Genomic DNA, 11,160 nt, shown 5'->3' with positions numbered 1-11,160 from the left:
GTAGTTCTTATAACATGGTCATATTCTTATTCAAAGTAGCACAAATGTGGCACTTAGTCTCTTTCTGCTCAAAAGCAACTGTTTTAAAGTGTGCATGCAAAGTCTGATATTGAAACTTTATTGCTGACAATGCCTTTAAGAGAGTAATTTAATTTTGCTTGCCTACAGAATCAGGATGATTAGTCTTGATTTCATATTCCAACCTGTATCTGAATGTAATCCGATCAGAGCTGCTTTCTGAAATATCACTTCCAGGCTCTATGGTAAATAGTTCAATTCCCTAATCATCCTTTGCTCTGGCTATGGAATATTATTCTAGGCATGTGCAGTGTAATCTTAAGCAAAGACTCAAAGAGAACCTAATGAAGATTTTTGGAGAGATTTTTCTGGATAACTCCCTCTTTTTAGGAATTCTGTCCCACAAATATCATCTTCATTGGTCTCTGTGAACACTGAGCTCCATCTCCTCAGTTTCATAAGACTGCCACACTCTGTCTGGTTTCTACTTCCTTGTCGCAATGGTTTGAGAGTGATCTGTTGTCAGATACCTGAAAATAGTTGTGTCATATGTTTTGCCAAGTTTGCTGGCTGTTAGTGCAGGGAAGTTAAGTCTAGTTCTTGTTATGTTGTCAAAGCTAGAAGCAAAATTCAACTCTTCAAAATTTTTCTATCAGTCTACTTATCTATTTGCATGTGATCTGCTTCTGCTGTATATGCTCTTAAACTCTTTTCCATAACCTATTAGGAATTTCACTACAATGTGTCTAGATCTGCACTTTTACTTATCATGCTTTGGCATTTTTCTCCTTCTCAAATCTAAGATTTCATCAATTTCACTGCTTCTATAACATTCTTGGTCCCTTACCCTTTGAACATTGGCTCTCTGTCAATCTCTCTGTTTTTTCCATCTGGAGTTCCTTTTAAGCTACTTAAAGCCTTTTTGCTCTGTCTTCCAAGGATTTATTCTATCAACTTTTTGCTGCATTCTGCTTACTTTCCTTGGATCTATCTTCCAGTAACCCAATCTCTATTACTAGGTGTTCTGATTGTCCTTATTCAAATCTTATTTTATTGTTCTCTTCTCACCATTACAGTCTTAAATTTTTCTTCATCTTGGTAATATAATTATCCATATTCATTTTATCTTGGTTTTCAGATTATATTCTTTTTTTAAGAAAAAGATTTATTTTATTTATTTCTCCCCCCTCCCTCTCCTTCTCTCTCTTCCCCCCACCCCACCCCCATCCCTGTTGTTTTGCACCTACTGTCGGCCCATCTTCGTTTTTTTCTCAAGGGACTCCAGGAATAAAATCCCTGGGACCTTCCATATGGGTAGGAGATGCCCAATCACTTGGGCCACCTACACTCCCTGCTTGTTGGGTCTCTAATTGTGTTTCCTTGTTGCATTGTCATCTTGTTGCATCATCATCTTGTTGTGTCATCATCTTGTGTCAGCTCACTGCATCAGCCCCTCGCGTCAGCTCACTGTCTCGCTAGTCTTCTTTAGGAGGTACTAGGAGCCAAATCCGGGACCTCCCATATGGTAGGCAGGTGCCCAAGGGATTGAGCCATATGAGGATTCAAAGTCCTGTTTTTATAATTCTTATGTGTATTGTACCTTCTGACTATTGCTCTTAGTGTATTTTTTCCTAAGTATTTTATAATGTCTATATCTGTAAAGAGGACTTGTTATCTGTACAAAATACACATAGTCTGGATTATGGGATTTCATGTGTCTGCCAGGAACTCCAGGGATATTACTGATCAGGAACCAAATTTTATGCTAATAGGTTGATTTGAATTTCCTGGAAATCTGGTATATTTTAATGTAAAGATCTGAATATGTAGGATTTTCAAAACTCAGGACTTCAAATTTTCAAGGAATATTTGTTTTGTTCCGAGAGCCTTAGTAGACACAGGTAAGTTTACTTTACAGTTCCCTGCATTAATGTGCAGATTTTTTCTCCCCTAATAAACATTTTTTCTGGTATTTTAGTCCTTTGAGACTTTAGTTTTATGCAGGAGTCTCTGTTTTAGCTCCTACTTTGCATAGGCCCAAGGCCCTATCACCTCTTCGCATGAGTTTTATAACACAAGTCCCTCGGTTCCTCAGAACACTCACAGTCCCCTGGGTAGCCACAACATAAGTTCACATATTTATTACTCTAGTTTGCAGTTTCACTATTTGTTTCTTGTGCCTTGGGATTTCCTTTTTCTTCTTGCAAGCTCAGTTATGAATTCAAAATTATTCTTCTTTTATTGTATTCAGCATCTCTACTCACTTTTAGGGGGGAAGACTTAAATTATCATAAACCAGAAACTCTACATTCTTTTCTAAAGCAGCAAAAATGAAAATTGTTTCTCATTTGAATCTGAGGTTCCTAATGTTTAAGAAAGATTTCCCAACTATTCCCTATATTTAGAAATATCTATTTTAGAAATATCTATTTTAAGTTCATTAATATCTATTTTAAGTAATAGGATATATTCACTATATTTTTCTATTTATAAAAAATCTTACCAAAGTTAAACATACAGAGATGTAAATTTTCAGTTTCTGTGTTCAATTTTGAATGCCACTGTGCAAATAAGGAATGATAAAATTTAATTCCTAGGGTAAAACTTTTGTTTGTAAAGTTGGCTCTATGCCAGAAACATCTTTAATCTGGGGTGCAGTCATGTATAAATGGAATTAAGCATTAATCCCACTTCAAACACACAATGTTCTGAAACCCCCTTGGCCTAAGAAATCTTGTGTCACGTCCAGGCTAAAATGTTACTAACAACTAGCTAGGCCTAGAATTTGGTAATAGTAAAAAAAAAAAAAAAAAAAAAAAAGAACAGAAAACTATCATATTTCTCATTTGAACCTAACATTTTTATTTAGGGCATGTAAAGCAGTTTTTGCTGCTCTACCTAGTGAGAGAGAATGCCAGTTGACACCATTTAATCTTTGGAAGACAAAGAAGTTTAAATTTTTATCCTGCATAATTAGAACGACATACATTTTTTTGCTTTTTTTCACTTCAACTTTTTATAAATGGAGGTAAATTATGCCCAGTATATGCAAGATGAGTTCTACTTTGTTCTTCTTTTGAAATCCTAATATTGATATCAAGACTGCTATATATCATAGTTCTTGAATTTTTATTTATAATTTTCCATTTGATCTTTTTCTCTCAAGAATACTATAAATTTCTTGGGGTCAAATACTGCATTTAAATATTTTTCGGTTCTACCACTGAGTCTAGTGTAGTACTTAACACATGGGTATTTTATAAATGTTTAATTAATTCCATGGCCATTATATGATACGCATTTTCCACATAGCCACGACTTTCCTACATTTTGCCAACCCTATTTGTTCATTCTTTCTCTCACTGGACACCTTCTCAAACCTTAGCTGTATGATCACAGAGAGACTATTTCATGCACATCTCACCTGAGCACTAGCCCTGTGGTCATATCAATCTAAAACATCCCCAGAAGCACCAAGAATTTCCCTGTAGATCAGCATAATATTGGAAATCCATACTCATTGGCTCCATTAGATGCAGGCAGTAGAGGCTACCTACTGTTAAACTTTAAATCCAATCTGGGAGAAATCACATTAATATATTAAAAATAATATTTTGGAGGTACCTGTGCTGTAGAGTAATTGATATTGTTCCAACCCACTGGCTAATTTTTTTTAAGTATTGGAATGTGTGTATATATATATTTGAACATGTATTTGAATATTTATATTTGAACATATATGTGTGTGCATATGTACAGTAGATACATGCACACATTTGATGATACTGTTGAGGAACAATTAAGCAAAACTAAGATGAGAAACACATGGGGTATCTCCTTGTTTCATTAAGAGCTGAAGAGACTTTTTTAGCTGACTGTAGGTCAAGGAATTGAATTTAAACAAAAAGCATCGGTAGCTGGGTTGAGGATACAGAGGTTAGGGATCTCAGAGGGTTGAAACCCAGAGAAAAAAGGAGGAATAAAGGCCAGGAGGGAACAAATACACGTATAATTTCTCCTCAAGGCAGTGAAACTGAACAATCTTGGAGAAAGAGTTCACAAAACCAAGAAGAGAAGATAGCAGCAGCCTGGAGTGAAAGAACTGAGCAGAAATTTCAGTACTATTTTGGGGACATGTAGATTAAAGCTCAAGCCCTGTCAAATTAGAGGAGTCTGAAAAATAATGGAGGCATTCTCTTGAAGCCCTGAAGAGTCATGCCCTAGCATTAAGATTAACACTCAAATAAGACAGATCTAACAAAAACTAAAACCAGCCTTCAAAGAATAAGCGATCTTCCTGAACTCCATTTGCCTTTGAAACACTGTTTAAATGTTCCCTGGAGAAAAATATTATCTTTAAGACTATCCACAATTGCTCATCCAAATGGCTGACATGCAGTCAGAAATTATGAGGTAGGCATGGTGTACCTCAAAAAATAGAAAAAAATAGCTACAATTTGCAGTGCTCACTATAGGCTCATTTAAACCTCTCAACAATACTAGGTAAAATTATTACTTTTTTGAGGTACCGGGGATGGGGATTGAAACTGGGACCTCATATGTGGGAAGCCAGTGCTCAAGCACTGATCCACATCAGCTTCCCTCAGCTGGTTCTTCCATTTGTTTGCTGCTTGTGTGTTTTTTTGATTTTAGGAGGCATCAGGAATTGAACCTGGGACCTCTCATATGGGAAGCAGGAAACGAAGCACTAGAGCTACATTCCACTCCCCATAAGTAAAATTTTAATCATTATTTAGAGGTAATACTTAGAGATGACAAGTAGTTTGTAAAAGATCATGATGGAAGAAAGAGGAGGGCCTGTGATTTGAATGTATGCTGCCTGACTCCCAAGTGCATATGGTTTGATTCCTCGATCATACATATTACACGGTTTCTTTTATGTGGGGGAGGGCTCTATTCCCCCAGCATGCAGGCTGCTGCCTGGGCCCCTCCAGCCAGGAGGCAAGGGGTCTGCAAAAATGGCTAGGAAAGTTCTTAGACATGGGCACTGAGAAAAAGAAAAATTTTCCAGAGAACAGGACATTGTCAAAATAGTGAGGTATACAGGAAGTATAGTGAGGTATACCACTGGGACTTGGCCCAGTGGTTAGGGCGTCCCTCTACCATATGGGAGGTCCGCAGTTCAAACCCTGGGCCTCCTTGACCTGTGTGGAGCTGGCCCATGCGCAGTGCTGATGCGCGCAAGGAGTGCCCTGCCATGCAGGGGTGTCCCCCGCGTAGGGGAGCCCCACGTGCAAGGAGTGCACCCCATAGGGAGAGCCCCCCCAGCGGGGAGGAAGGTGCAGCCTGCCCAGGAATGGTGCGGCCCACACGGAGAGCTGACACAACAAGATGATGCAACAAAAAGAAACACAGATTCCCGGGCCGCTGACAACAACAGAAGCTGGCAAAGAAGACGCAGCAAATAGACACAGAGAACAGAAGGGGGGGAGGGGCAGGGGAGAGAAATAAATAAATAAGTAAATAAATAAATAAATAATTAGTGAGGTATAAAAGGTCTTATAGCATGGAGGAGGGGGGGGCAAAAAATTATAAAACAAAACATCCCGAGAGGACTCAGCCTCTGTGGTACGTGCCAGCACTAGGCAAGAGGCTGCTGCTCACCCTTCTAGGTAGAGACCTGACATGTTCCATTTAAGTTAGTTAAGAAGGTGTGCCGAGTGCGCCTCGCGGTCCCGCACATCTTTCTCTTGCTTCAACAGTGTTTGAATGGAACAGACCCGGGGACTCTTCCCCACACCTTCTCGGCCTCGACGACCTTGCAACTGCTTCTCCAGTTGCAACCTCCGGTTCCAACTTCTCGGCCATCCCCCGCTGCCGGGACCAGCTAACACCGCTTTTCGGTGGTTACCTCCTCACTGTCGACCAATCATGAACTCCCAGATCCGTCAGCATTATTCCGCCGACGTGGAGGCCTCTGTGAACCGCCTGGTCAACCTGCAGCTGCAGGCCTCCTACACCTACCCCTCTCTGGGCTACTATTTTGACTGCGACGATGTGGCCCTGAAGGGCATGGACCACTTCTTCCGCGAGTTGGCGAAGGAGAAGCGCGAGGGCGCCGAGCATCTCCTGAAGATGCAAAATCAGCACGGCGGCCGCACCCTCTTCCAGGACACGCAGAAGCCTTCCAGAGATGAGTGGAGTAATACCCTGGATGCCACCCCGAAGCTGCCCTGGTCCTGGAGAAGTCCCTGAACCAGGCCCTTGTGGATCTGCATGCCCTGGGATCTGCCAACACAGACCCCCATGTCTGTGACTTCCTGGAGAACCATTTCCTAGATGAGGGGGTGAAACTGGTCAACAAGATAGGCGACCACCTGACCAGCCTCCGCAGGCTTGCTGGCCCGCAGGCCGGGCTGGGTGAGGATCTCTTTGAAAGGCTCACCCTCAAGCACGCCTAGGAGCCTCCGGAGCCCAGAGGCCGTGGGGGAGGGCTCCATTCCCCAGCATGCAGGCTTCTGCCTGGGCCCCTCCAGCCAGGAGGCATCTTTCTAACTGCCATCTTGTAGCCCTCTAACAAGCCCTGAACCAAGTGTAAACAGTAAAGCTTTTTGCAGCCAAAAAAAAAAAAAAAAAAGGTGTGCCATCAGACCACCAGACTTTGACTCTGTGAGACAAGGGCTGTGTCTCATTTCCATAACCCTAAATGGTACTGGACACTGAGTAGGCACTCAATGAATACATGTTGAATTAAACGGGAATGACTGGAAGATTCGCTGAAATGACCTTGTCCTACTTTATATTTTTTTCCTTGAAACTAGTCCTACTTTCATCTCAAACCTCTAATAGGAGGAAATAAATTAGCAGCTCACATCCTGCTTCCCAAATTCTGTGAGTTTTATTTATCCATGCTAATCAAATATGCTCAATCTGCCAAATGTGCCTGTTGAAAATAAAATACGATCCAGCAGTGAATTTTTGGTGCCATGCTTTCTCTGTCCTTTTAATATCTTTATTCTCCTCTAGAGCTTTTGTTTTATCTCTGCCACTTGCTTTTTTCAGCTCCCTTCTCTCTGTGCAGTTTTCTCCCTGTCTTTTTCTTCCATTTCCTCTGATTTACTCCCTTTTGGGGGGGCTGTCACTGCTTCAGCATCTAGAGATTGATAATAATGTCTTCTTCTAGCACTGTAACTGCTGTGTAAAGACAGCAGGCACAGCAGGCTGCCACAATTTTAACACTGACTAAAGAGCAGATTTGCTGCATGCTGATTAATTGGGGGTGGGGGCAGGGTAAATGGGGACATGACTATCTCTCCAAAAATGCCTGCTTGCTTTACTTAAACGCAGGATCACTAGCCACACATTAGCACTCAGGCACAGTGGTCAAAAAAATGTTACTTTCATTACATTATTAGTTGATATTGTATAATCGTTAATTTTCCCCAGTTCATTAAATAAATGAGAGATAGTGTTTTCATTCTTCCTTATGGATAAGGAAAATAAGTCAATGATTTTTTTCCACTGTCACCGAAAGAATCATTAAATATACAGAACTGTAATGTATTTTTCCATTCAAACAATTTCAAAACATTCTCCTCCGCCCACGCCCACATTCAAATGTAAAAGGAATAAAAGAGTTAGAATTTACAACAATTGGCTTCTAATAATAGTATTAATGTTTACCAATAAAGATTCTTAGTGTTGAAAATTTTGTTGGGATCATGCATGTACTCCATTAGACTGTAAGTCCCTAAAGTAGATATTTTTGAGTGAAGCAATTGCCTTTGGGCCCTCAGCAGTGGAAGTTGCACTGGCAAAAAGCAGCATGGGACTCTAGCTGGCACTTTGCTGCTTTCACGGTGTGAGCTACATTTTGAACACTCTCTGATATCATTTAAATTATAGGTAGCCAGCCTGTATAGTTTAACCTAAGGGAAACTTAACCCTGACTAAGTAGACAACATAAATGATTTCAAGAGGACCAGAATGTTGGATAGTATGGCAATATGTCAAAATTACATCTTAGCTTGTAAAGCTTTGGAAATGGATGGGAGTGATTATAGCACAATATTGTGAGTACAATTAACATCACTAAATTAAAAGGGGAAATTTTAGTCATAATATGTTGCTAGAATAAAAATTAGAAGATAAAACAGAAGTGTATAACACCACAGTGAACCCTATTGTAAATGATGGGCTATAGTTAATAATACAAGTATAAAAAATGTTCTTTCATGAATTATAACAGACGTACCACACTAAAGCAAGGTGTTAATAATAGGGTGTTAATATATGGGAAAATACACCTAATGTAAACTCTGTAATTGATGTAATATTCTTTCATCAATTGTAACAAAGGTACCTCACTAATGCAAAATGCCAACAACAGGGGTAGATGGGAACGCTGTATTTTTTTATCTGATTTTTCCGTAAACCTACAACTTCTCTAATTAAAAAAATTATGAAACAAAACAGTAGCTGAGTGCTTTGAGCCCCCACTTTACAGTTATAAGAAATGTTACAGCAGGACCAAGAGCAGTAGCTTTTAGACGAAAGTCCAGGCAGGCTTGGAGATGGATGCGTATGGTCTGCACATCTCTTAAGATAAGACAACGCAAGGAGGTCAGGAAAGTGAATAGGATGACCTCTTGAGAGCCTTTCCAGCTCTACTCCTCTATGAAAATAGATCATCGGTAAAGCCCCAGCTAAGTTCACACTGAGCACTTGGGCTTTAAAGGTTTCTTCAAGTGGGCTGGTTTCGTAGTATATGCTGTGGATATCTTTAGATAAAAGGACAGAAGGCAAGACCCTCAGCAGCTGCTTATCTCTAGTCCCCCAGACTTTAACACTTAAGGATTTATAGCAGACCTGCTTCCTGCCCTGATGGCAACAAAAGGTCATGCTCTCTTGCTTAGAATGAAACCAGTAAATGCTTAAAGTTAATCTCCCTAATAACATACCGAAGTCAGCAGTGTTGCCAAGCAGAGAGCAGGAGCAAAAGTCTCCCGGCAATTCTGCTTCATTTGTGTTGGCTTCCAAATTCCTGCGTTGCTGAAGTTCAGCTGAAAGTGTGCCCTTGTCTGAAGGGCTTCCCACAGAGCGCTGCTGGATTATTTTTCATGAGGGTAGCAGCAATCAGACTTCGTTGTTTACAACTCGTTAAAATAGCCCCCTCAGTCTGCTGGTGGTAAGGAAATAAAAAAACTGTGACCTAAAATCATGTAAGGTGTGATTGTTTTCAGTCTTGATGAAGCGGTTGTGTAGTTGACATAGGGTATTTTTTTCACTGTATAGATTTAGATGTGAAAGAGTTACTTCAAACTGAATATGTTAGAGATGAGGAGACAGCCCTAGAGAACTGTCATAACTACCTTGGTGGTACAAAAACAAAAATGGCAGCAACCAATCTGATTTCAGGGAGCGTATATGACAATTTGCCAGTGTCTTTACATGAAGAGAAAGTTCATCACTGAATGAGATCAAGGACTAATGACTTTTGGAGTTATGGGGGAACAATGTTGGAGGCCAGAAACTCTTTCTGGAGGTTTTACTCACTGAGACAAATAGGCTTTTAGAACTTCCCTCAAAGAACTTGGATGAGTTGAAATTATATGTGGGAATAGTGTATTAGAGAGGTTGTTAAAAATGAGCCTGAAAACAATCAATGGAAGAGAGTGATAGTTCCTTACCTTTGTTTAAAAATGTAATGACTTAAGAATATTTATTTTTAATGTGAAATATAAACAGTGCATTTCACTGAAGTCATTTAAAACCTTAAACACTCACCTGTAAATTTTCACAATAGTCTGAGGTGTGTATTAACAATTTTTTCCAGGTGAAGAAATTTGGGCATGCAGTAAAATCTGAAGATGCTAGAATTTAGTTTAGCTAGAGAGCACAGAATTAAGTAAGTACTAAATCTATTCCGTGGTTTTGTATTTTCTCTGTAATGTCTTTATCAAATTCCCTGACCATTGTTCCCGGTAATAGGAATCTTAAATCTTGAACCTTTTTATTTAAATCTGAACTGATTTGGAGTGAGTACTTCTGAATTTTCCTGGTGCAAAGAAAGTATGTGACCTTTGAAGGGAAACAAGTGCTCTTGTTACCATCTTCAATTCCAAGTGAGCTTTATTTAAGGGGTTAATATCACAATGAATTGATAAGTCACGCACTGAAGAGGCAGTGGTCCTTTGAGAAGAGAACATTGGTCTTCTCAAGGCACCGAAGGGATAGTGAGAGGCCTAAGAGTCCTTACGTGCCATTAATGTGACAAGCAAAGTATATTCAAGTTGAATTTGCTGTGTCCTTACTGTGACAAGTTTATAGTCTCTTAGAGATCAACAGAATGACTGCCAAAAGTGCTTGTGCACCTACACAAGCTCACGAATAAAACAGATGCTTTTCAACTTTACCTTTGAGAATATTTATTTGTTCCCATCCCCTATTTATTGGCTTTTCACTGAATTAAGTAATTCTTTTGCTGAGAAAGGGCGAGCTATAACAAAATTTCTTTTCCTCTCCTCTTTTTAATAATCACACAAAATAAATAAGAAATTGGTATTTATACACATCAAAAATGGCTCACGGGAATCACTCGTGGTGCTAAAAGACTTTAGAGTACAGACTGCAAATCTCCTCCATGGTTCCAAGTTACTGATCGTTCTGCAGAATATCGGGTAGGTTATTCAGCTTCACCTAAATTCTGTTATTTGCCAGGATAGCACTGAGCAACCAACAACCATTCCTAAAAACGCCAAAAAAAAATCTGGCCAAGTAAAGATATTTTTCTTTCTGGCCCATGCCTGCTTCAATAAAGGTAATAGGTAAATGCCACTTGTTCATTTTAATTTCCCTCTCTTGCCCACAAAAGGATTGCTTGGATCTTGCCTGATTTTTTTAGCCCTGCTTTTCAGTATCTAATGTGTGAGTGGGACTAATGGATAGATTACAACTCCAGCTTTTCCTGTCAATTGTCCAGTGATCCAGGGAGAGTTATTCGTGTTCTCTGGTTTGAGGATTGTCTATGTGCAAAGAGGAGCTAGCAAGCATAATGCATCTACTTCACACAAGTTCTGAGAAATATAACTTTAAAAACAAAATATAAAACTTTCCCAAACCCAAAGTACTATATAAATGTACTATTAAAATGCGCAGTAGAGATGCATTAGTGTTGCTTAG

The 11,160-nt window shown here is 39.7% G+C and overlaps 1 pseudogene; it reads left to right on the top strand.

The window, feature by feature from the left end:
• Positions 1-5,854: 5,854 nt before the first annotated feature.
• On the top strand, positions 5,855-6,616 carry LOC101420074 (ferritin light chain pseudogene; annotated as a pseudogene).
• Positions 6,617-11,160: the final 4,544 nt, after the last annotated feature.

The sequence above is a fragment of the Dasypus novemcinctus genome, chromosome 4 (genome assembly GCF_030445035.2).
Source record: "Dasypus novemcinctus isolate mDasNov1 chromosome 4, mDasNov1.1.hap2, whole genome shotgun sequence".
Classification (NCBI taxonomy): Eukaryota; Metazoa; Chordata; class Mammalia; order Cingulata; family Dasypodidae; genus Dasypus; species Dasypus novemcinctus.
This window is presented reverse-complemented; position numbering and strand designations above follow the sequence as displayed.